This window comes from Apodemus sylvaticus, chromosome 21 (assembly GCF_947179515.1).
Source record: "Apodemus sylvaticus chromosome 21, mApoSyl1.1, whole genome shotgun sequence".
In the NCBI taxonomy this organism is placed as follows: domain Eukaryota; kingdom Metazoa; phylum Chordata; class Mammalia; order Rodentia; family Muridae; genus Apodemus; species Apodemus sylvaticus.
Genome location: NC_067492.1, coordinates 49,175,048 through 49,201,800, shown reverse-complemented (window position 1 = coordinate 49,201,800; position 26,753 = coordinate 49,175,048). Strand labels below are relative to the sequence as shown.

At 39.0% G+C, this 26,753-nt stretch overlaps 1 protein-coding gene across 10 annotated transcripts in view; it reads left to right on the top strand.

Moving 5' to 3' along the window:
* Window positions 1-26,753, top strand: part of Inpp4b (inositol polyphosphate-4-phosphatase type II B) — a 762,101-nt gene that overhangs the window by 243,119 nt on the left and 492,229 nt on the right. The window contains exon 3 of one of the 10 annotated variants that reach the window (XM_052167334.1): window positions 11,433-11,655. The exons of the other annotated variants lie outside the window; for them this stretch is intronic. The gene's annotated coding sequence lies outside the window, so the exon portion shown is untranslated. The remainder of the gene's footprint in view (window positions 1-11,432; window positions 11,656-26,753) is intronic. 10 annotated transcript variants of the gene reach the window in all.

Below are 26,753 nucleotides of genomic sequence, written 5' to 3'. Positions count from 1 at the left end.
TGTCACATAAATGATTTTAAGGTTTAAATAGTCAGCCATGTGTTCATTTTAAGAGTTTGATTTCATACACACCCAGCCTGCTATGAGGTTTTGGCAGAACACCCACTTTCTTCTTTAGCTAGAGCAAAGTTGTTCCTTATTGTTTCTTAACATGCATTAGCTGTGTGAGTGATCATAGATTTTATTTTTTCATTTTCATATATGTGCATAATATACACTAATCATAGTCCCCGCCCCTATCTATGTAGCTTATCATCTCTTGTGCCCTCTCCACTATTGTTAACCACTTTTCTCTTTTTAACTAACCTTCCTGATTTCACGTCTTAGTGTTGTTCTGATGGGTTTTGCTAGGGTTGTTTAAAGCAGCATGTGTAGAAGATAGTTTACAAGAGCACAGTAAACTATTACTTACTAGTGGTACATGACTGAAGTAAGAGTCTCTTTTCCTCCCATGTCAACCATTAACTCCACTAAACACTAAAGAAAAAGGGAGGTCACCGGGCCATCAACCATCCATGACAGGAGGTTGATGAGCTCAGTCTTGTGGAGATCTCACGAATAATCTCAGGTAATTATTGTTGCTGTGAGTTCAACAAGTTAGTAGCCTGATCGTGCCCAGACATCAAGATTCTGGACCTCTAGCCCCACTTCCTCTGGACCTTCTATTCTTTCTTCTCTTTCTTCCACTAGGCCTTTGAGCCTTGGAGGGGTTGACATAAATGACCTATGTATAGCTGAGTGCTCACTACTCATTTATTAGTTGATCCAAATTCCTTATAAAACAAGTAAACTGTAAACATCTAGCAACATCCCTTTCTATGTCCGCCATTTTCATGTGATGTAGATTTCAATTTGGACTGTTGTCTTCTCTCTGGCTTCTGCTCTTCTACAGCAATGGTGTTGGAGCACAGTGCTGACAGTTTCAGGGATCTCTGGGGATCTGGGTTTCACTCTTTCTGTTTGAACATGATCCAGATAGGACAAACGACACTGCCTGTGTGGTCCCTCCTCTCATATATCTTTGTGGCTTTGCTTGGCAGCTTTAATAAGAATAATTGGTCCAATCCCAGGCCTTTAAAAACAAATTTATAATTTTATAACATCAGCCTTTTTTATGATTTATGGCAATCTGCCATTAGATTTATTGTTTTCCCATTAGATGATTATGTTTTCTGCAGATTAGGGAAATGAGTGGAGAGGTGGTCATGACCATTAAGCCTTTCCCAGGAAGATCAAAATATTTGGAAAAAGACACAGTCTGGACAGGATGCAAATTGCTGGGGTCATGGCTGTGGGCTCCCACAACGCAGTTTCACCATATGGCCTTTTAAAATAGGCATTTCCATAGTTTAATTAGTATTCTTCCACTCCAACACAGTTAGCGAAGGCCATGATTCTTTTGTGCATCCATTACTACCAGTCATTTCTTTTATTAAATAAATTTAAATTATATTCATTTACTTATCACAGTTGCATGTCTGTCTGTTTGTATGCATGGATGCATGTGTGTCCGTGGAATGAATAAGGATGTCAGAGACAACTTGCGGGAGAGAGTCAATTCTCTTCTTTCTCCATGTGAGGTCCTGTGTCAGATTTGGTGGAAAGTAGCTTTAACTGCTGAGCCATCTCTCTGGTCCTCCTTTAATGACATCTACATGACATCAATACCCGCCAGAAACTCAGGACCAGGGTTGTGATTTTAAGCCTCTGGAACAATTTTATTTAAATGATAATGGGTCTATACTGCTACCATATATATCAAACAATTGATCATTGTATAATTTGAAGGATTTACTATTAGGTAATTTGAAGGAAGGTGTAAATTTTGAAATAACAACTATGGAAAAGAGAGTGCTTCTCTCTTTCTCTTAGAGACATAACTTCCATGGAGCATGGCTGCCCACTGAGTTTGGTGATTTCAAAAATAGCATGCCCATCAATAACCTATTAATATGACAATGGCTTGGTAGTCTGTTTGCTTGCCCTTGATTTCCAGGACGGCTTGCAAAGCTGGATCTGAGAGATAACAGACACTCTCGACTGCTTTTCTTTGTAAAGCCCTGAACTTCAGGGCTAAGTCCCTGAAGCTATTTGAAGAATATAAAACACAGCCCCTCACATCTCACATCCTCTCTTTAAAAAGGAAGTATGCTTGTGTTTCTTCAACAAGATGGCTTTTCTTCTGCTCACCTTTCTTTAGGATTATTCTTTAGATTTTTTTCCCCATAAATTTCACAGTGATAAAGTGGGAGAAGGAGCCCTGAATTATTTTTTGATTTAAGAATAAATCATGTAATATTTTACAATTATGAAATGTCTTAAACCTGGAGCAAATCCATATAATATTCTGCATGACTCTATATGCATCAGACCACATAAACTATGAAATAGCACCTTCATATGCTTCCCCAGAAGTCTAAAGTTTAGAAGATGTGGGTCAAATGATTTTGACAAGATTTACTGAAATCTGTCTCTGTCTGTATGTCCATTCTTCCGTCTCTGTCTTTGTGTCTGCCTGTCTGTCTGTCTGTCTCTCTCACATGCACACAGACACACAAACACATACACCCACACATACACACACACACACATACAGAGAGAGAGAGAGAGACAGAGAGAGAGAGAGAGAGAGAGAGAGAGAGAGAGAGAGTGGTATATCACCCTCCTCTTTCCCTTTCATGACACTAGAACAAAATGGAACTTGGCCTTCAATATGTTTTATTGCTACTTGAATACAATAACTACAAAACCATGTTCTGTACAACCTACACCAGCATAGGTTTTGGGGGCAGAGTTAACACTTGAGTCACGCAAAATCTGTAACCCTAGGTACTCCCCGATTTAGCTATATCTTTTATTTGGAGGTTCTTAATAAGGAAGTTCTGTCAGAATTCTCTCTGCAGATGGGTGCTTTCAACTCACAGAAGAGTGAGACCACACTAGTCTCATGCCACCATTGCTGATGTTTGCCAAGTGCACGCAAGTGACAGGTAAAAGCTCCTAACGCTATTTACCTCATGCAGTCTTCACAGTGACCTACAAATGCACCAATTTCTCTTGCTTGTGAAGTCACACAATCTAATTGCTTTTTGTAAGTGCATAAAAATATTAGCTAATGAGAGCATAAGTTCCAATGTGAAAACTCACATTTTCTGTTTCAAGTGGTTACTCCGACTATAGAGTTCTTTGAGTTTCATCATCTTTAGGTCTGGTTAATTTTGCTGTATGATTTTTTTCTTTTAATATGCAATGCTGTATGATTTCTTTTATTTACAATGCCATTTTTTAAAACATTTATTCACTGTACATCCCTGCTCACTGCCTCCCAGTTGAATCTTAATTGAACAAGTAAGTTCAGGGCTGGGATTTCACTAATACATCCCACCCTGACAGCTACTGCCTTGCCTGCTTCAGTATTAGCTGACAGCGTTTGCAAAAGCTGGTCTCCTTTCATTCAGCCTTCTGCAGCTTTCAGTCCTCCATTTCCAGGTCTTCAAGCATACTAAGTTGCGCCTCTTTGACTTGCTTTGGGACTCTGCATTAAGCTTCCACAGAGAGGCAGAGGAAATAGTGAAGCACAGCTGCCCTTTCAGACGTGTTTTCACCCTCACTATATTGGTGCTTCACGTTACAGTTGTGATTTCTGTGTATTTGTTTACTTCTTTGGTTCCCACCCCTCTAGACCACTCTTCTGTAAGTTCTGTGAGTCGAAGGAACCATGCAGACTTTGTTTGGGGCAATCAATTAAATCAATCAATTTTATTAAATGGGTGAAAACAGCCCCAGCACAATGTCTAGGACATTAGATTTAGCAATACTGCAGTTATTGTCTCTGTCCCTCTGATTCTCCACTGCCCTGCCTTTCTGGTTGAGGTAGACCACAAGACATTTTATTTTCAGTTACCAGGAACTGCAATAAGACATTTCCTCAGAATTGAAAACCCCAGAGAACTAAGACTTCTCCCAGAGAGTTAGTTTCTCATGATAATGCCAAGGATCATAGTCAAGGTGGGTAAATCATTTTAAACAGGTTCTATGTAGATGAACCCAGTTGCAAACTGATTGGTGCAATGTATCTCAAAAACTGTGACAGCTCTGAGCAGCCATAGTTCCCTGGGTGCAGGTGGAGTCCTGGTGGAGTGTGTCCCAAGTAATCCTCTACTCTGGTGAACCCTGCCTACCAATCGGTTACACAGTCACAGAAGCAAAGATGGCAGCTGAGACCCACTCTCTTGTAGTTGTATTTGGGTGTGTAGCTCTGTGGCCCCATCAACTCTAGATGCAGACTGTGCTTGCTCTCTCCTCCGCACTGGCTGCTGGGTGTATAGCTGGCTTCCTGTGCCACTTGGTGATGAGGCACTGTGGCAGGGGTGGGGAGTTGGGGGTGGGGATGGGGTGGGGTGGGTGTTCCCTATCTGTAGGCCAAAACCAGAAGGCTCTTCCCAGAGGCCTCCAATCTGCAGGGCTGGTCTCACCTGTGCAGGCTGCCTCCTCCTCCCTGGCTGCTGGGTGTAACCTTAATCTTAATCCTTAATAGTTCCCAGGATTCCTTTCTGCCTCTCTTCTTACTTGTGTCTCCTCTAGCATACCGAAGAGCTCTTGTAGTGCTGGGGTTTTGCATGACTCTATATTCTCCACAGAGATTATCATGAGGTTGGACATGAAGAATAAATTATATCATTTTGACAGAAAAGTCATGCAATGCCACGTTCTGAGTTGCTCTTCCTGATTTTGCCTTCAGTAAGCTCATTTGATAGATTAAAATTCATCATGACAGAGATAGAAACCTATATATCAAGTGTTGGCTTTCTATCTTCTTGATTATCTGGGATGTTTTGGCCAATATGTTAGGCACACAAAAGTGTTCAGCAACAAACTCCAGTCACTTCAGAGTTCAGGTGTGGCCTTGTTCAGCAAAAGTATTATCTGAGAAATCAAAAGTTATATAAAATTTAATAACATTTTACTGTTTGCACATGATATGCCTCCTTTCAATTTATAAGATCAATATTCAGTTCATACATGCTTTTGTGTGTCTATGTTCATATTGTTACTAAGTCACTCATTTATTTTTTTATTCCTAAAAATGTTTGTAAATGGCATGTTGTATTTTCCGTGTAGCCTTTCCCACCAATACTCAAAAGATTTGTTAATCATAGCTCTCCAGGTGTCTTTGAATTGTATTCAAATTGTATTCATTGAATTGTATTCATTCCTGTATATGAGGCAGTGAATTTGGATTTGTTACTTAGTTTCTTTTGTAGTGGATGAGGGAAGTTGCAGATGATGTGGAGATTCATAAGCTAACTGTGGATACTGCTTTTAATGTAAGGATTTCCTTGAGATGAAGGGGGAGGGAGAAGGGGAAGAGGGGGAGGGAGAGGGAGAAAGAAAGGTGGGGTGGGGGATGGGGAAGTAGTAGAGGTTATGAATGAATTATCAATGATACTCTTTACCTTGAAGATATACATATATGCACCTTAAACAAAAGCTTCAGTATTTCCATTTAATAATAATAATCCACAGTTATCCCCATCATCAGTAGTTATCAGTTATTTCTATATATTATTCTAATTTTGAATCTCTGGTCCAAATAAGGAAGTCAGAAATCCTAACCACACTGAAGAAACCACACTTAGAAAGCAGAGTGCATGGTGTCAAGGTAAAGATAGCTTTCATCATAAAAACCACTTTTACTTACGTGCATCAGCTGCTTAACCTTTGAGCATTTGCACATAGACAGCACTTCCTAGGAATAGACACTTTCATTTCCACGATATTACTATTCCAGGTCACACCTCCTTAGCACATATTTCTAATAGATCATGGACTTTCCCCTTTTCATAGTCACTGCTATACTCTGGCGACAAGAAAGTGTTGGGCACACGTTAACGATACGATAAATATTTGTTTAAAATGAGTTAGCCCTGCCTGGGTGTTGGGTGGTAATGCAGCTGTATTATGCGTAGGTTTCCGGAATACCCAGGGTAGTTCTAAGCATTAGATCTCCCAACCCACAGTTTAATATATTTATAACAGGCATGAAAAAGCACAGTCCAAGGGTGAATGGGGCAAGGGGTATAAAATATGGAGTGTAAAAAAAATATTTAAATAATTAATTTTAAAAAAGCAAAAGCACAGACAAGCCTTCAAGCTCTTAAAGTATGCAGGTATAAATTATTGCTTTGTTCATAGCGCCTTAAATCATTTGAGAAGCCCTGTAACCATAGGGTCAAGGGTGTAGCAAAGTGAATTCATTTTTGTGACATGGTGCTACATATGTCACAATTCTACCCCTTTGGGCTTCATGCTAGCTTTGTGAAAAGATGTTTATTGAAACTGGTATCAGATTGAAGCAAATAATGTCAGCTAGTGGCCGTTACGTTTATTGAGTTTTTCCAGTGTGCTTCTTCTGACCTAACCCTTTTATGCTCTTCTCCTACCTAATTCAGACAATGGTTCTGTGAGTTATCTGTTCTGGTCCTTCCATGTTATTGATGAGGACTTGGGGGCTGAGAAGTGCTTTTATTTCTGTTTTTATTATTTACAGTAGACCTTTTAAAGTTTATAGCAGCAATAAAAATACATCAGAAAACCAGTCAGATATGGTAGGAAAAGTCGATGGTTGGGATAAAGTTCTGTGAATTTATCTTGGTCAGCTCACAACTTCACCCGGCGTTCAGTATTCGCAAGTTAATATAGAATGTGTTTGAAAAAATGCTCTGCAATTTTAAAGAAATAGTTGTAAAGGTCTAGTTGATTTTTTTCCCTGCATATGCATGTTAGTGGTTTCTATAGGCAGAATTTTTTTTTTTGCTGTAGTTTGGGTAAATGTTTCGAGAATTTTACAACATAGACTTGGTAAAGACTAATTGGAGTTACCAGGCAATAGTGGGATTTTTAAAAGGCAGAGTCTATTGTTAAGAACTCAGGCCATTCAGGACATTTGTCTTTGAGGGGAAGCATTTGACTCAGTCCCTCCTTTTGTACTTCTTGGTCACCACGGGATAAATAACTTCTTCTGCTGCATGATCCAACCATTCAAATCACCTAAGCAATCAAACAAAGAGCCAACCAATCATAGAGGGAGCCCCCAAACCGTGAGCCCAAACAGTACTGCTTCTGTTTTTATGTTGAACATTTCACACATTTGCTATACTGATGGAAATCTGATTAAATAATTATTCTTTTTTCCTATTCTCCTTTTCTTTCTAGTTGCCCGATTGTTTGGACTCTGACCATGATTAACCTGCATGATGGAGCAAATGGGATTCAGGGATGAACTGATGAAAATTACAGGGCAGACCTCCATTGGGAAACGAGTCCATGGGAAACTTCTCTTGTTTTGGCTATTAATGCCTGAATATTGTATTGTTCAGTGTTCTTCTTGGATAGTTTGAGACCCCAAGTGTTTCCAGGTTTTCCTAAACTTATCCTTTCCTCTCTTTCTCCTCTCTCTCTCTCTCTCTCTCTCTCTCTCTCTCTCTCTCTCTCTCTCTCTCTCTCTCTCTCTCTCTCTCCTTTCCTTCATCCGCGTTTTCATTTACAAAGTCACATAATGAACATTTTATGAAGTCAATATTATGTGAAACACAATGGGTGTACCTATTTTTTTTTTTTTTGCTCAGAAAACTGTGAGGAGAAAAACAACAGACTACTTTATAAACACAATAAATATTTTATTTTATTCGATATATATTTTATTTACATTTCAAATGATTTCCCCTTTTCTGGGCCCCCCTCCCTGAAAGTCACATAAGACCCATTCCCTCCTCCTGTTCTCCCATCTACCCCTTCCCACTTCCTTGTTCTGGTTTTGCCCTATACTGCTACACTGAGTCTGTCCAGAACCAGGGGCCACGCCTCTGTTCTTCTTGTACCTCATTTGATGTGTGGTTTATGTTTTGGGTATTCCAATTTTCTAGGCTAATATCCACTTATTAGTGAGTGCATACCATGATTGATCTTTTGAGACTGGGTTACCTCACTTAGTATGATTTTCTCCAGCTCCATCCATTTGTCTAAGAATTTCATGAATTCATTGTTTCTAATGGCTGAATAGTACTCCATTGTGTATATAAACCACATTTTTTTGCATCCATTCTTCTGCTGAGGGATACCTGGGCTCTTTCCAGCTTCTGGCTATTATAAACAGGGCTGCTATGAACATAGTGGAACATGTATCCTTATTACATGCTGGGGAATCCTCTGGGTATATGCCCAGGAATGGTATAGCAGGATCCTCCAGAAGTGATGTGCCCAGTTTTCTAAGGAACCACCAGACGATTTTCAGAGTGGTTGTACGAGTTTGCAACCCCACCAGGAGTGAAGGAATGTTCCTCTTTCTCCACATCCTCGCCAACACCTGCTGTTTCCTGAATTTTTAATCTTAGCCATTCTGACTGGTGTGAGGTGAAATCTCAGGCTTGTTTTGATTTGCATTTCCCTAATGACTAATGAAGTTGAGCATTTTTTAAGATGCTTCTCAACCATCTAAAGTTCCTCAGGTCCAAATTCTTTTTTAATAGGGTTATTTGGCTTTCTGATGTCTAACTTCTTGAGTTCTTTGTATATATTGGATATTAGCCCTCTATCTGTTGTAGGGTTGGTGAAGATCTTTTCCCAATTTGTTGGTTGCCGATTTGTCCTTTTGATGGTGTCCTTTGCCTTACAGAGACTTTGTAATTTAATGAGGTCCCATTTGTCAATTCTTTATCTTAGAGCATACACTATTGGTGTTCTGTTCAGGAACTTTCCCCCTGTACCGATGTCCTCAAGGGTCTTCCCCAGTTTCTTTTCTATTAGCTTCAGAGTGTCTGGCTTTATGTGAAGGTCCTTGATCCATTTGGAGTTGAGCTTAGTACAAGGAGACAAGGATGGATCAATTCGCCTTCTTCTGCATGCTGACCTCCAGTTGAACCAGCACCATTTGTTGAAAAGGCTATCTTTTTTTCATTGGATGTTTTCAGCCCCTTTGTCCAGGATCAAGTGGCCATTGGTGTGTGGATTCATTTCTGGATCTTCAATTCTGTTCCATTGATCCACCTGCCTGTCACTGTACCACTGTACCAATACCATGCAGTTTTTAACACTACTGCTCTGTAGTATTGCTTGAGGTCATGGATACTGATTCCCCCAGAATTTCTTTTGTTGTTGAGAATAGTTTTAGCTAGCCTGGGTTTTTTGTTATTCCAGATGAATTTGAGAATTGCTCTTTCTAACTCTATGAAGAACTGAGTTGGGATTTTGATGGGGATTGCGTTGAATCTGTATATTGCTTTTGGCAAAATGGCCATTTTAACTATATTAATCCTTCCAATCCATGAGCATGGGAGGTTCTTCCATTTTTTGAGGTCTTCTTCCATTTCCTTCTTCAGAGTCTTGAAGTTCTTGTCATACAGATCTTTCACATGTTTGGTAAGAGTCACCCCAAGGTACTTTATACTATTTGTGGCTATTGTGAAGGGTGTCCTTTCTAATTACTTTCTCAGCCTGCTTATCCTTTGAGTATAGGAAGGCTACTGATTTGCTTGAGTTGATTTTATAACCTGCCACTTTGCTGAAGTTGTTTATCAGCTGTAGGAGTTCTCTAGTGGAGTTTTTTTTTTTTTTTTTTTTTTTTGGGTCACTTAGGTAGACTATCATATCATCTGCAAATAATGATAGTTTGACTTCTTTCTTTCCAATTTGTATCCCTTTGACCTCCTTATGCTGTCTAATTGCCTGAGCTAGTTAGTACCTCAAGTACAATATAAGGAGATAGGGGGATAAGGAGAGAGGGGGCAGGCCTGTCTAGTCCCTGATTTTAGTGGGATTGCTTCAAGTTTCTCTCCATTTAGTTTGATGCTGGCTACCAGTTTGCTGTATATTACTTTTACTATGTTTAGTTATGGGCCTTGAATTCCTGTTCTTTCCAAGACCTTAAGCATGAAAGGATGCTGAATTTTGTTGAATGCTTTTTCAGCATCCAATGAAATGACCATGTGGTTTCTTTCTTTGAGTTTGTTTATGTAGTGGATTGCATTGATGGATTTCCGTATATTGAACCAACCCTGCATCCCTGGGATAAAGCCTACTTGATCATGGTGGATTATTGTTTTGATGTGTTCTTGGATTTGGTTAGCAAGAATTTTATTGAGTATTTTTGCATCAATGTTCATAAGGGAGATTGGTCTGAAGTTTTCTTTCTTTGTTGGATCTTTGTGTGGTTTTGGTATCAGCGTAATTGTAGCTTCATAGAAGGAGTGGGGTAGAGTTCCTTCTGTTTCTATTTTGTGGAATAGTTTGAAGAGCATTGGTGTTAGGTCTTCTTTGAAGGTCTGATAGAATTCTGCACTGAAACCATCTGGTCCTGTGCTTTTTTTGGTTGGAAGACTTTCTATGACCCCTTCTATTTCTTTAGGGGTTATGGGACTGTTTAGATGATCTATTTGGTCCTGATTTAATTTTGGTATTTGGTATCTGTCTAGGAAATCGTCCATTTCCTCCAGATTCTCCAGTTGTTTTGAGTATAGACTTTGACACAATAAATATTAAATAGCAAGTTTTACTGAGTAATATGTAACGGATTTTGAACTAGTCAGATGAGTAATCACAGAAAATACTATTGGAAGTATTAATTGGGGGAGATATTTTAATTGAATTCTCACTATTTCATAAAGCATTCTGGTGATAACTAATACATGGGCCACTGTTAGACATCTTTTTGCCTGTGCTCAGTTTAAACTTGCTCAACACATGATTTAGCTTGAGTTACTTACATAGGCAGGCTTCTCACCTGTCTTTTATACAACACTTCCATGGCCTATAGTTATAAAGAGTAGAACTTGAAGCTGGGCAGGTAACAAATTTTTATCTTCAGCACCCTCAAATTTAGAAACAGATTTGAATATGTAACTTTTGTCTGTGCCAATATGTGGCTGAGTTTTTAAATTTTTATTCACTGGCAAAGTACTTTGATGCTCTGCCTTAAGAATAAAAAAGCCTCTTCCTTCTGGTGTCTAGTTTTGAGAAACAAGTGACTACTGCCCATCGGTGACAAAGGCGAGATATAAATAAATGTGAAGCGTTATCATTCACTTTTCTTATCGCTGGGACAGAGTACCTAACAAACAGAATTTATGGGAGGAAGGGATGGCTGTTCAGGCCCAATGCTTTAGATGTGTAGTCCTTTATGATTGACAAGCTATGGTGGGCAGAAGTGCTCAGTATATAGCTAAGCTTCCAGCGTGGCTTGTTCACATCATGGAAGACCAGAGTAGGTCAAAATATAATGCAGAAGGCTCACCTCTAGTGGCCTGTGTCTGCTAGCTGGATCCTATATTCCACAGGTTCAAATAGCACTGTCAAGTAGAGACCACATATGCAAACAAATAGATATGTGTGGTTCATTTTATATTCAAGTTGTACTATTCTTCCTCTCGACCCCACAGGTCCATGACTATCTCATAGTGTGAAATGCATTTAATCCAACATCAAAAATTTCCATAGCAGTCCAAGTTCAAGAGTCTTTATTGAGATTCAAAGTGATCTCTCAGCTGTGACTCCTGTGATGGAAGCAAAACAAACCTGAAAATCAAGTATCTTTCTGGCATTTCTGTGGAAATTCATGCTTTGTATCAGTTCACTGCCACCTCGGGATGCCTCTGCTGAAAGGTGAACCTGGCTTCTTTCCTCTTACCCTGATGTTACTTTCCGTAGTCTATCACCAGGCAACTATACTCCAGAAGTTTTAAATAGAACATTCCAGAAACATTTGATAAACATTAGGAAAGAAAGAAAAAAGGTCATTCACTTCCAATTTTCAATGACAAAGCAAGTCCAGTGCCCATTGTTTGGGGCTTTGTGGGGACATCATAGAGTCTCCAACAGTCTTGCTGAGCTTTCCCCCTTTGATCTTCCTGCCTACAGCACACATGGCCTCTCTTAACCTTGCCATACTCAGTGTTGGTAGCCATTTTGCAGAAATAATGCATTCCTGGTATCTTTAACAACCCTGGGGTCTCTAATGCAAGGCCTTCCCGTCACAGCTTTGTTTAACTCTCTCTCAGAAGCTCCATACGTGTGATTTCATCCAGTTACACATTACCTAACCTCACTAGAATCTTGACGTCAACATCCATGAGCCCTTGACTCTTACGAAGTACTTGTCAGCAAGACCTCCACCATGAGGATGATGACAGATTCCTTTGCTAGCTCAATGCATAGCCATGCCTTATGGAACTGTGGCTGAATTAAGCTCCATTTCTACACAGCTAGACCAGGAAAGGCGCATCCCTGTGTGATTCTACTCAGGCAGGGTGCTCAAGTGCTGGCATTTTCTGTCTAGACACTATTTTCATAGGCAGTTTATGTTTAAAGGCAAAATTTTTAATGGGCTTTTACTTTATACCATGGAATCATTGATGGGCAAGCTCTTGCCCTTCAGGCATCTTTCCTATTGTTCTAGTGCGCAGTGAAGCTTTTCCGTCCTTACACAGTGCTAAATCTCTTTAACAACTAGAGCCATGTCTAGATCCACCCTGGCCACAATCTTAGATACCCACACTTTTCTTTTCTCACCCAAGTGTACTTCTCTTTATTATATATTATATTATATTATATTATATTATATTATATTATATTATATTATATTTTAACATCGTCAGAAAGACTTGGGGTTTAGCTGTAAAATTTCATGATAAATTATTCTCCAGTTTGAAGTTACACTGCCTTAAAATTGCCTCAGCCCAGGGAAATCAGCCCCAGGCTTTTGAATTCAGCCCCATTTTCCTTTCCAGGACTCAGTCTGAGTGAAAACAAATCATTTGCCAAATGTAACATGAATGATAAATGGTCTCTATCCCACTCAAGACAAAATCCTTCTTTATCTTTGAAACCATATGAAAGCAGTTCTTTTTGAATGGATTGTACAAGTAACATTATTTAGTGTTTTCTATTAGTAAAATATTTTTAATTAAAGTATCTTTATGACATTCCTTTAATTCTAATGATTCGTCTGTAAAAGTAGAGTATTTTCACCCTCACCCTCACTTTACCTCTCCCTCAGCCTCCCCCTCCACCTCCTGTCAGAAAAGAACAGGCCTCCCATGGACATCAACCAGGAAACAACAAGCTATAATAAGACAAGGCACATCAAGGCCAGACAAAACAACCAAGTAGGAGGAATAGGGTCCCACAAGTAGGCAAAAGAATGCTCCCACTGTTAGGATTTCCACAAGAACACCAATCTACTCAGCTAAACTTATGTGTAGAGGATCTAGGTCAGACACCTATAGGTTCCTGTGAGTTCTGGTTAGTTAATTCTGTGGGCACACAGAATGAACACGGTTCTCAATCATCAGCTTGTCACACTTGGGTCTTCTGGATGACCTACAGTGGTGTGATAAGCACTAAGTACAGAAGTCTGGGACTTCTTCAGCCCATCGCTCCAAACTTTCTACATTCCTCCCTCAAATCATTTGCAGAGGCCTACAAATCCCATGGTCTGTCTAATCAGGGCACTGACCACTCTTCTTATGACCACATTTTTGTATCAATGATTCTTTTGTTACTAAAAAAGAATATCTCACAGCAGGGCAGGTTTATTTTGGCTTACAGTTTGAGGATGCAGTCCATACATGTGGCCTGGCTTATGCACTTTTTGGATTATCAGGAATCAGAGAGTAAGGAAATTAGTCAGTAGTAAGGTTGGATAATACCCTAATGTTCTACAAGCCAGCAAGGCTTTCTACTTCTTAGAAGTCTCACACACTCCCCAAACTTGACTACCAGCTGGAGTCAAATGTCTAAACAAGACCCAGTGGGGGGCAGTTTAACAAACATTCAGACCCGAACAGGGGCACCAGGCAGTGCCAAGACAGAAGGTTTTATTTAAATATTAAACTAGGTAAACTAAGAATGAGCACATTCAGCCAAGATGGTGCAATGAGGACACACTCTTCCAGTAAAGGTCGTGGCTTTGTAGTATGTCTTGAGAGGCTGTGCTCTCACAAAGCATCTTTGGAATGCATTTGAGACAGACTTGAAGGAGCTACTTCTGAGCCCTACGTACCCCTGAGAGTTTCTGGAGGTTGGTTTATACTACTCTGTGCCTGATTAAACAATAAATTATTCTTCACAAGGTCACATATGTGCCTAGCTCATGTACAGCTGCCTCCACTCCTGTAGTCATCAGCATCTGGGACCATCTGTATTGGAAAAAATACCAAAACATCTGGGTATCCATAAAAGAATCAGGTAGTAGGTTTTTTGTTTTGTTTTTAGATTTTGTTTTTATTCCTCTCTTTTTACTATAAAGAGCTGGGTGATGAGCTAATATTATTTTTCCTTTCTTTCTGAAGTAAATAGTAAGACTTCTGAAAAAATAACAATAGGCAAAAAGAGGCTTTTTTTTTTGTCTGTGATGCTGAGACAGAATACTAAAGACTGAATCATTTACAATAAATTACAATTTGTTAGCTTGTAGTCTGGAAGTTAGTAAGTGCAGTTTAGCAAGTCATCTGCTGAATGCATAATTCCACAGCAAAAGGTGGGAGAGGAGGGTCTTAATGACAAATGCAACCATTTCTATAGCAAGCAGCCCATATCCTTGAAGACAGCAATGAGTTCCCATGACTTAAACACCCATTCATCTCTTTTATCTGATACCTTGCATTGGCAATTGAGTTCCTGATACAGACGCACCGGGAAATACAATCAATTCATAAATATTACATATAGAAAATGATATAAATAATATATGTATGTATTACACACTACACACACATACACACATAGTTAAGTAAATAGTCATCACTTTGTATCTGTAGTAAATGATTCCATGTCACTCCATGTGTACCTAGATTGTGATGCTTAATTAAGTCTCATAAAAATGAAGATTTTAAATCATCTTTATATTACTTAGAGTATGTAGGACACTGTAAACATTGCATATTTGTTGACTGTTTAGGGACTTTGATTTAAGAAAAGAGAGTGTTTACATTAACATATTATCTACAGTTCATTGAATTTATCAATGTAAAACCCACAATTACAGACAATGGCTTGCATTATATATAACCATACATGTCTTATAGTATACTGACAGATATACGTAACTATAAATATGCTACATATGTAGACTTATTCAATGCTTGCCAGCCATTCACTGAATATTTACTGAATCACAACCATGAGACTTATAAATATAAAAATAGGTATTATTTGCTCTTATTTTATGATAAGCTGGAGAGAGGTGCAGGAACTATAAGAACTATAAGAAATAAAGAACTAAAATCAGAAGTCTGTCGAATGGGACTCGGGCATTTTGACCTGCATCGAAACATAGCTCCTCCAAAAAGTCAAGACATTAAGCATTTGTTTTAATATATTCATTCTTAGCAGCTGACAGGTTCAGTAACCTCTTAAGTTCACTAATTTCCTTGCAAATGTTTCCTTTACTCTGTTTTGTGAGAATACGCTGCTGCTGTGGTTGTAAGGAACAAGAAAGGCTTCTAAAGTCCTTCCACCTCAGCTCTGCAAGTCAGTGTCTCTAAGTGATTGCCACACCAGGGTCAGGGTCCCTCATTCCTGGGGGGCACAGTGAGGAAGGAATACATACATTCATTTACACAGGCACTCCTTGCTCACAGTCATTTCCTTGGCATATACATGTCAGCGCCCCATTTACACAGGCATAGTTTGATCACAGTTGCTTCCTGGGGCACACACATGCCAATGTGCCATACTTCGAAACATGTGCACGACGGCATCCTTTCTTTTTTCAGTTTTGAGTAGAATGGCATATTTACATGCTGGCAACAGAAAGAACTCAATAGTGCCAATAAAGGTCAAACGTAGGAAATACTTTGAGATGAGAAGATAAAATTAAAAGGACCAGTCTTGACATCTTAACATAGATGTCAAACATATTTATTAATAGTGCAGCAGCCACAAACAACAGGTATGTGGGAAAAGACAGAAAAAATTATGGACTGGTCTACTACCTCTCTCTCTCTCTCTCTCTCTCTCTCTCTCTCTCTCTCTCTCTCTCTATCTGTCTGTCTATCCATCTATCTAATATTTCCTATAGAGTTGGTGTGTGGCAGAAACTATCAATTAATTTTGAGTACAGTCTTCAAATACATTCGTTAGATAAAATTTATGTCTATGTTTTCCTTGATTTGTGCATTCTTTGTAATAATCTGATTCTAATTAACTTAGGCAATCCTTTGGCCAGAACCTCATTGTGTAGACATTTTGCTCACTTCTGGGGTGGCTCTAAAAACCTGCCCTCTCAGTAGATAGGTGTGGAACAAATTCCTTTTGCATTTTTATAGCAAGGAATCAATTATGTCATGCACTCAATGACTTACAGAGTGGGTTTGTGTGATAAGAAAAAGGTTCATTAGTGAATGAAATAATAGGAGCGGTTACACATTGTGATTGTTTGCAATCACAATTGTCCTTTAAATCTGCTAACCAGTGCGTGGGAGTCATGATCATTTGACTTCGTTAATGTAATCAAACCCAGTGGCTGTAGTCATCATGTCATGTTGTACACAAAAACATAAAATATACATTTGGATGTAAATAATTTTTAAATTAAAAACATGTTCAATTTAACTTGGTTGAAGGTGGGAGAAGTCTCCAGATTTTGAGACAAAGTATCAGAGGCAGAAGAAGCCATGAGGGCGGGAGGGTTGGCAGGCTGGCAGCCCTTCTCCAAGTGTTGTAAAGGTTGCAGCTGTAGGCTCTAGTGCTCTCTGCTCTCCTCCGCAGCTCCTGCTCCTTGCCTCTTTGAAAACATAAAAGTGTTTGGAATGTAAACAAAGAATTTAGAAAATAAAAAAAAGAAAACATAAAAGACTTGGGGAGGAATTCTATATCTTTTGGGGTGAATGCATTGGGCTAGAAGAAGAGTACTTTTTAAGCTCAAGGTGAAGAGCTATAGGCTAAGCTGTGATGAGGGACTTGTCATGTGGGGAGGTGATGGGATGGAAGAAAGAGAAAGGGCAGGGGAAGAAAAGTCGTTACACCCAGCTTGTGCATGCTGCAATCTGCAATCCTTCTTTGGATGGGAAAACTGATGGTCAGAGTTGTCTGAGCTCCACGGAGTCCTTTGGTTAGCACGCATACGTGCTGCGATGAGTTACATCGTTTGCACTTGTTAATGCTTTTGTTTCCTTCATCTTTTAATTGTTGCTGGAAATCACTAGCTCCTGTGGAGCCTTCTGGTTGACAGGATCGCTATGAAGTTCCACACTAACTCAGTGGCTGCCTCCACCAAGCTTGAAGTTTCCTGAACCCTCAACCTACCCAGATGAACTGATTTCTTTCAATTCCACTGTGTGCTTTAACTTTCCCCTTTCAAATTCCCTTTCTTTGAGAAATGTTGTTCCTGTTATTTCCCAATGAAAGAATTGGAATCAAATATCACTTTTTTTGGTAATGTGTTAAAAAATTTCAATGGCTACAAGAACAAGTCTAATGAGAGGTCTGAGTTAGTTTTCAGTGAGGGTTTGGGGAGAACAAGGGGACAAAAAGAGGATGCTCCTGGGCTGTGGCAGATCAGCAGGAGACTGCGTTATCAACACTGTTCAAAGTCAGTTCATTATTTGATATGAAACAAAACACATAAGTAATAAAAATTGACTTCCTTCATTGTTTCACAGATACTGAAAAATGATGTGGCTTTTAAAATACATATTGTGGTTTTCTCTAGGGAGAAACAAGGTGATTTTTTTTCTTAATTTAATTTCTAAAATTGTTGTGGGTTTTTATTTTTGAGTAGGGGAGGAGTCCATATGGGTTCTTGCATCCAGATATTAAACCAAAACAGTGTAGGATAGACAGAGAGAAGAAAGAGAGTATTTATTTTATTTTATTATTTATTCCAAACATAGAGGAATTTATATGGGAAGTGACATTTATGAAATGTGTGGTGTGTGTGTGTGTGTGTGTGTGTGTGTTTGTGAGGACAAATGGCTTTAATCCCTGTATCCTTTATCTCTGGGAGGGATGAAAGCATCTTTCACTTTTCATGTTGATTTGTTTTGTTTCTGTTTCCAAACAAGAAATTATCTGCTCAGTAACTACTAACATGAATGCAAATGTCAGTGGTAACTTTGCCATGGACATACTATAAGCTTACTTTGGATTGTTTATATCTAAGAGAAAATTTTATGACTATAAGAGAGAAAGAAGCCAGTCACCAATATGTAACAATAAGATTTTAGAATAAGTATTTAGAGATATCCTATTGCTGACTGCTTGAATTCCAGTTCTGGCTTCTTTCCCAAGTTCTGTCATCTGCAAAACAGGTAAAATGACAGCGTTCATTTCCTCTCCTGTGCTCCGTGTTGTGCTCACTCAGAGGTTCTAAAGCACGAAGACAGTTTGCCACACGGTGCTGCGGGGCACTGCTAACAAAGCTGACTCTGCCATCTCTCCTTGAAGTTATATCCATTTGAACGTACAAAGAACAGATTCTTTTTAGGCCATAAAGTTCACATGCTAGTTGGAGGTGGTTTATATTTTGCATAGTCCTTTGATAATCATTTTTGAATAATTGGGACAAATTATATGATCTTTTTGTGCTTAAATACTGACAAGTGTTCCTCAGATTTCTACTTTTTAAATATCTGTATTGTGTGGCATGAGCAGAACTTTCATCCAGCACTGTTTGTATGTAAAAAGTTTCTCTACTGCTATGGGAATCACTGCATAGCTAAGAAATTAAGTATATCATTCAGGAGGTCATGGAACTGAGCAGTGACAGGATTGTCCTTACCTTTTCCAAATATGAGGTCAAAAGTTGATATAGATAAAGAAAACCACAATTTCCCTCTTTCCTTTTTGCCATTCTTGACCCTCTAAGATTTGTAAGATAAAACTGTTATGTCGATTAATTAATGCCCATAAGTAGTCTAAAAATATTAAAAAATAAGATAATCGCCTTAAATTATCTACTAATTTTATCACTCATTCATCTAAAAGCAAATAATAAACAAATAAACAGACAAATAACTATGCCATACATTCAGTTTGCTTTTAAATTGTAATCTCAGCAAAACTGGTACATTCGTAAAGATCATGTCTTTTGACATAGTGTAAGTATTAATACTCTCTCTGATTGCCATGCAACCTAATCCGTGTGCTGTAAAATATTTCTCTAAGCTACCTAATTTTTTCACTAAAAGTGAGAAGTATATTCATTTGATACTTCTCCCACTAAGAAGCAGTTCTGCCTTCATCCTAAGCAGTGCTGGTTGGTGTTGTGCTCTGTCTACCATGTCCCAGTGTTGTCCATAGCTGCTAAGTACATGGCTTATAGGATTTTCAGGGCAGGGGGGCAGGAAAGGGGACAACATTTGAAATGTAAATAAAGAATATATCTAATAAAAGAAAAAACCCAAAACAAAAAGAAAACAAAACAAACAAAAACAAAAACAAAAAAGACTGTCTAATAGTACTCTGCTCACAACATACAGGAAGTGAGAAAGACGTCTGACTACCTTTTCTGTTCTCTTGCTGTTGTTTAAGCTGTCACTGTTATAATGGGTATTTGGGGAGGAGAAAAAAAAAACATTCAATGTCCATTCCTCAACCACTTTGGAGAATCTTTACACAGTATTAAGTAGAGAGAAAAGAGGAATGCTGATGAACAAGGAGAGAATTAGGCTTTCTCTTACCTTACCTTTCATTTAATCATTGCTTTAACTTTTGATTCTTTGTCTGTTGGTAGTAGGGTCTCATGTAGCCTAGGCTAGCCTGGAACACAGTGCAATCCTCCAGCCTCATCCTCAAGAGCTGAGATTGCCTGCATGTGCTACCCCAAGCCCTCCAGCCCATTTCTTACCCAGAACAAAGGAAGTGGGTCAGCACTAGCAAGCAAACTATCTGACAAACCTTCAGGTAGCTCTTAGATAGACGTTGATCCTTAGCGAGTTACCAATAGATGGAGGGTCAGGTCTTACAAAGCTTGGAACTGGAAACCAAGGTGGAAAGGGAGGAAATTTTGGAAAAATAATTTTCCTGGTTATGTCAGATATGTTCTTTTACCCTAGAATTACAATTCTGTCCAGTAGAAATTAATAAAAGGGGGGGGGGGAAGAAAACATCAAGGAACAATGACAGCCAAGCATGGAGAGAAAGCAAAGTATGAAGCCCAGAGTCAGCCCCTCCCACTGCAGCTCCTAACCCTGAGAGTGAGGCCAGCTCACTTCTTCTAAGGCACTTAGCTGATGGAGGTGACCCTCAGTGATTTCCTTCCTTCCTTCCTTCTTTCCTTCCTTCTTTCCTTCCTTCCTTCCTTCCTTCCTTCCTTCCTTCCTTCCTTCCTTCCTTCCTTCCTTCCTTCCTTCTCTGTCTCTGTCTCTCTCTCTGTCTCTCTCTGTCTCTCTCTCTCTCTCTCTCTCTCTCTCTCTCTCTCTCTCTCTCTCTCTCTCTCTCTCTCTCTCTCCCAGTACAGTTGTTAGAGGCACACAGGGTTTTAAAGACATCTGTGTTAGAATTGCAAGAGGGCAGAGCACTGCTCACGGGGTGGCTCTGTTTTCGTTCATTCTCAGCACGGTTGTCCCTGTTTAGGAGGATAAATAAATAAACAGCGGTAATGAAAACATACCTTACAGTCTGCAGTGAACTTAGTGCTTATGAACACGATTGCTTTTGCCGCGACAAGCTCTGGATTTATCTGGGGAATGTGTTCTCTTTCTAATACGTCTGTGTCTAGTTCACAGTTATTAGAGGCATGGAAATGAAAGTGCTCAATTAGAATAAACTTACTTATTCTTAGGATAAGCTTACTTATTTCAGCAAATATTCATCCAAACTAGTGTGTTAGCTAAAATAAAAGGGGAATTTTTTCACTTTCCTTCTACCTTGTGGGAAATACTAAGGCACCTTTCTATTTTCAGGCCCATTATGCCCCTAACAGGATTGGGGCTGGAGTTCTCTACTGAAGACTAACTCTCACCTCCCATTGGCAGCCTTCATTGGAATGATTATTTACAATCCTATTTAGGCATCTTTTTCCCTAGGACATTCTGGGCCTGGAGCATTCTCCCAAGCTCAGTGCTGATTCAAACCTGAATGAATTAAATGCGCTCAAAAAATGCTTCTTTTGCTCTAATAACTACATTCTAGTACTTTATACACAGAATGGAGTCTGAGGCCATGGGTCATGAAACAATGGGATAATAGGACACTGGTGTCTTATCTTATTCTTATATTTAAATGTTGGAAGGCACAGAATCATAATCCTGAACTTTATGTTGATAGCATCTGAGTGGATAATTCTTGAGATTAATGGGCTCTGACCATCAATGGAGTATTAAAATGAAGCTCTGAGAGTTGTTTTTATTTGGCATATAGCCCAACAAAATTCAGAGGTGAAGACTGATGTTCTGTGCACTTAGAAAATGAAAATATGAGAAATTAGCAATTGTTTTTACATTTTTCTCCCTTATACACCCCAACATATGTGCCAGAGAAACTTCATAAAGGAGTGTTGTGTCTAAATAAGTCTTTCCCTGTAAAGCTTTAGAACAGTGGAAATGTTACACTATTCTCTTTAAACTCAGTTTCTTGTCAGATGCAATCATTCCTGTGTGAATCTTCTTTTTTTATTTTCTATATTCTTTGTTTACATTCCAAATGATTTCCCCTTTCCGGGTTCCCTCCTCCCCATAAGTCCCATAAGTCCTTTTCCTTCTGCCCATTCCCCAATCAACCCCCTCCCACTTCTCTTTCCTGGTAATCCCCTACATTGCTGCATCAAGCCTTTCCAGGACCAGGGCCCTCTCCTTCCTTCTTCTTGGGAATCATTTGATATGTGAATTTTCTCTTGAGTATTCAGAGCTTCTGGGCTAATTAATATCCACTTATCAGTGACTACATTCCATGTGTATTCTTTTGTGTTTTAGTTACCTCACTCAGGATGATATTTTCCAGTTCCAACCATTTGCCAAAAATTTTCATAAATTCATTGCTTTTAATTGCTGAGTAGTATTCCATTGTGTAAATATATCACATTTTCTGTATCCATGCGTCCACTGAGGAACATCTGGGTTGTTTCCAGCTTCTGGCTTTTATAAATAAGGCTACTATGAACATAGTGGAGCATGTGTCCTAATTGCATGCCAGGGAATTCTCTGGGTATATGCCCAGGAGTGGTATAACATTGTCCTCCAGAAGTGTCATGCCCTGTTTTTTGAGGAACCACCAGACTGATTTCCAGAGTGGTTGTACCAGCTTGCAGTCCCACCAACAGTGGAGGAATGTTCCTATTTTTCCACATCCTTGCCAACATCTGCTGTTTCCTGAATTTTTAATCTTAGCCATTCTGACTGGTATCTCAGGGTTGTTTTGATTTACATTTCCCTAATGATTAATGATGTTGAACATTTCTTAAGGTGCTTCTCAGCCATTCGAAATTCTTCAGGTGAAAACTCTTTGTTAGCTCTGTACCCCATTTTTAATAGGGTTATTTGGTTGTCTGGAGTTTACCTTCTTGAGTTCTTTGTATATATTGGATATTATACCTCTGTCAGATGTAGGGTTAATGAAGATCTTTTCCCAATTTGTTGGTTACCATTTTGTCCTTTTGACAGTGTCCTTTGCCTTACAAAAACTTTGTAATTTTATGAGGTCCCATTTGTCAATTCTTGATCTTCGAGCATAAACTATTGGTGTTCTGTTCAAGAACTTTCCCCCTGTGTCCATGTCCTCAAGAGTCTTCCCTAGTTTCTGTTCTATTAGTTTCAGTGTGTCTGGTTTTATGTGGAGGTCCTTGATCCACGTGAAGTTGAGCTTAGTACAAGGAGATAAGAATGGATCAATTCACATTCTTCTGCATGCTGACCTCCAGTTGAACCAGCACCATTTGTTGAAAAGGCTATATTTTTTCCACTGGATGATTTTAACTCCCTTGTTGAAGAGCAAATGACTATAAGTATGTGGGTTCAATTCTGGGTCTTCAATTCTATTCCATTGATCTACCTGACTGTCACTGTACCAATACCATGCAGTTTTAAACACTATTGCTCTGTAGTATATTTTTCCATTTTCTGAGGTCTTCTTCAATTTCCTTCTTCAGAGACCTGAAGTTCTTGTCATACAGATCTTTCACTTGTTTGCTTAGAGTCACATCAAGATACTTTATATTGTTTGTGGCTATTGTGAAGGGTGTCATTTCTCTAATTACTTTCTCAGCCTGCTTATCCTTTGAGTATAGGAAGGCTACTGATTTGCTTGAGTTGATTTCATAACCAGCCACTTGCTGAAGTTGTTTATCAGTTGTAAGAGTTCTCTGGTGGAGTTTTTAGATCACTTTAGTATACTATCATATCATCTGCGAATACTGATAGTTTAATTCTTCCTTTCCAATTTGTATCCCTTTGACCTCCTTATGTTGTCTAATTGCTCTAGCTAGAACTTCAAACACTATATTGAAAAGATATGGAGAGAGGGGGAAGCGTTGTCTAGTACCTGATTTTAGTGGAATTGCTTCAAGCTTCTCTCCATTTAATTTGATGTTGGCTACTGGTTTGCTGTATATTGCTTTTACTGTGTTTAGGTATGGGCCTTGAATTTCTGTTCTTTTCAAGACTTTTATCATAAAAGGATGCTGAATTTTATGCTTTTCAGCATCAAATGAAATGACCATGTCGTTTTTTTCTTTGAGTTTGTTTATGTAGTGAATTGTATTGATGGATTTCCATATATTGAACCATCCCTGCATCCCTGGGATGAAGCCTACTTGATCATGGTGAATGATCATTTTGATGTGTTCTTGCATTTGGTTGGCAAGAATTTTATTGAGTATTTTTGCATCAATATTCATTAGGGAAATTGGTCTGAAGTTCTCTTTCTTTGTTGGATCTTTTTGAGGTTTTGGTATCAGCATAATTGTGGCTTCATAGAACAAGCTGGGTAGTAGTTCTTCAGTTTCTATTTTGTTCAATAGTTTGAAGAGTATTGGTGTTAGCTCTTCTTTGAAGGTCTGATAGAATTCTGCACTAAAACCATCTGGTCCTGTGCTTTTTTGGTTGGAAGACTTTCAAGGACCACTTCTATTACTTTAGAGGTTATGGGACTGTTTAGATGATCTATTTGATCCTGATTTAATTTTGCTATTTGGTATCTGTCTAGGAAATTGTCCATTTCCTCCAGATTCTCCAGTTGTGTTGAGTAGACTTTTGTAGTAGGATCTGATGATTTTTTGAATTTCCTCAGTTTCTGCTGTTATATCTCCCTTTTCATTTCTAATTTTGTTAATTTGGATACTGTCTCTGTACCCTCTGATTAGTCTGGCTAAGAGTTTATCTATCTTGTTGATTTTCTCAAAGAACCAGCTCCTGGTTTTGTTGATTCTTTGTATGGTTCTCTTTGTTTCTACTTGATTGATTTCAGCCCTGAGTTTGATGATTCCCTGTCTTCTACTCCTCAAAGAAATAGCTACTCCCAAAAAGAAGCTGGGTGAATTAGCTTCTTTTTGTTCCAGGACATTAAGGTGTGCCATTAAGCTGCTAGTGTATGCTCTCTCCAGTTTCTTTTTTGAGGCACTCAGGGCTATGAGTTTTCCTCTTAGCACTGCTTTCATTGTGTCCCATGAATTTGGGTATGTTGTGCCTTCATTTTCATTAAATTCTAGAAAGTCTTTGATTTCTTTCTTTATTTCTTCCTTGACCAAGTTATCATTGAGTAGAGTATTGTTCAACTTCCATGTGTGGGCTTTCTGTTGTTTTTATTGCTATTGAAGACCACTCTTACTCCATAGTGATCTGATAGGAGGCGTGAGATTAGTTCGATCTTATATCTGTTGAGGTCTGTCTTGTGACCAGTTATATGGTCGATTTTGGTGAAGGTACCATGAGATGCTGAGAAAAAGTATATTCTTTTGCTTTAGGATGAAATGATCTCTATATATCTGTTAAGTCCAATTGGTGCAAAGCTTCAAATAGTTTCACTGTTTCCCTGTTCAGTTTCTGTCTTCCTGATTCGTCCACTGAAGAGAGTGCAGTGTTGAAGTCACTCACAATTATTGTTTTAGGTGCATTGTGTGCTTTTAGCTTTAGTAAAGTTTCTTTTATGAATGAGGGTGCTCTTGCATTTGGAGCATAGATGTTCAGAATTGAGAGTTCTTCTTGGTGGATTTTTCCTTTGACCAGTAAGAAGTGCCCTTCTGTGTCCCTTTTGGTGACTTTAGGTTGAAAGTCAATTTTATCTGGTATTAGAATGGCTACTCTGGCTTGTTTCCTGAGACCATTTGCTTGTAAAATTGTTTTCCAGCCTTTGATGCTGAGGTAGTGTTTGTCTTTGACACTGAGTTGTGTTTCCTGTATGCAAAAAAATGTAGGGTCCTGTTTACATATCTAGTCTGTTAGTCTATGTCTTTTTATTGGGAATTGAGTCCATTGATGTTAAGAGATATTAAGGAATAGTGATTATTGCTTCTAGCTATTTTTGATGTTATTTTTATATTTGAGTGGTTATCTTCTTTTGGGTTTGATGAAAGAACGGTACTATCTTGCTTTTTCCAGGGTGTAGTTTCCCTCCTTGCATTGGCGTGTGAATCTTCTCTCTATGGCTGTGATTTTATCTTTTCTACTGAATGCTAGAATTCTCTTCAGGACATCTCAATAATACCTGAGTATCTATCCAGGCAGACTCCCTGCTGTCCTTCCAATTCTGCCCTCTTCCCTAGACATTCATACTGACTGCCAAGTACAGACCCCCCTTCCCTTCTTTCTCCATCTGCCTCAGTCCATGAGTGAAATACCATCTTTCTTACTCTTTGGATTATTCCTCTGTTCCCCCTCCACATTATGATTTTGGTGGCCAATTTTCTAGTTGTGATTATTATGACCATGTATCCAATAATATAATAGATTCTTACAATAGTCAATACCTTCAGTAATGTTAAATTCTACTCCTTTATTTTGCTTCTTTTCATTTATTTATTTATTTATTCCCTTTACATCCTAATTGTAGTCTTCCTCCCTCCTCTCTTCCCAGACCCACCCTCACACCTCTTCCCCATCTCCCTTCATCTTCTCTTGAATGGGGCCCCCACCATGTGTACCAACCTACCTAGCTCATTGGGTCTCAGGAGGACTAGGTTTATCCTCTCTCACTGAGGCCAGACAAAGCAGTCTAGTTAGGGGAACAGGATCCACAGGCAGGCAATAGAGTCAGAGACAACCCTTGCTCCAATTGTTGGGGGACCCTCATGAAGACCAAGCTGCTCATCTGCTTCATATGTGTAGCAGGCCTAGGTCCACATCATGCATGCTGCTGGCACATGCACACAGAATTTTCTGAAGGAGGTGGAGGCAGGGGCTTACGCCTTCATTCTGTGTAATACCCTCTGCTCTCTCTGTCATTCTTAAGGCATAGCTCTCCATATAGGCCCTTGTCTTTAAAGTTCTTAAATTAGTGTCCTTGAGACCCAAATGAAGGTCACACTGAGTGTGCAGTAAGGAATATGAGTACACCCCTGTGTGTCTACTTCTAAGTCGACAGGGTGACAGTCACTCTATTTTCTCTTATATTTCCTCACATTCAGTTCAGTTGTACATCTCTGGATACCAAAGTGACGATATGACTTCTATGCATGGTATCAGAAGAAACTTGATGCTCATGCATTTCATTAACTGAAAATGCTATCTTTGTTCACTCGGTAATAGCAGTTTAATGGTAGCTTTTGCCAAGTTCCTCTACTGCAAATTTTCTATATCTCCTTATTCATATCAATATCTCGTGAAGAATAA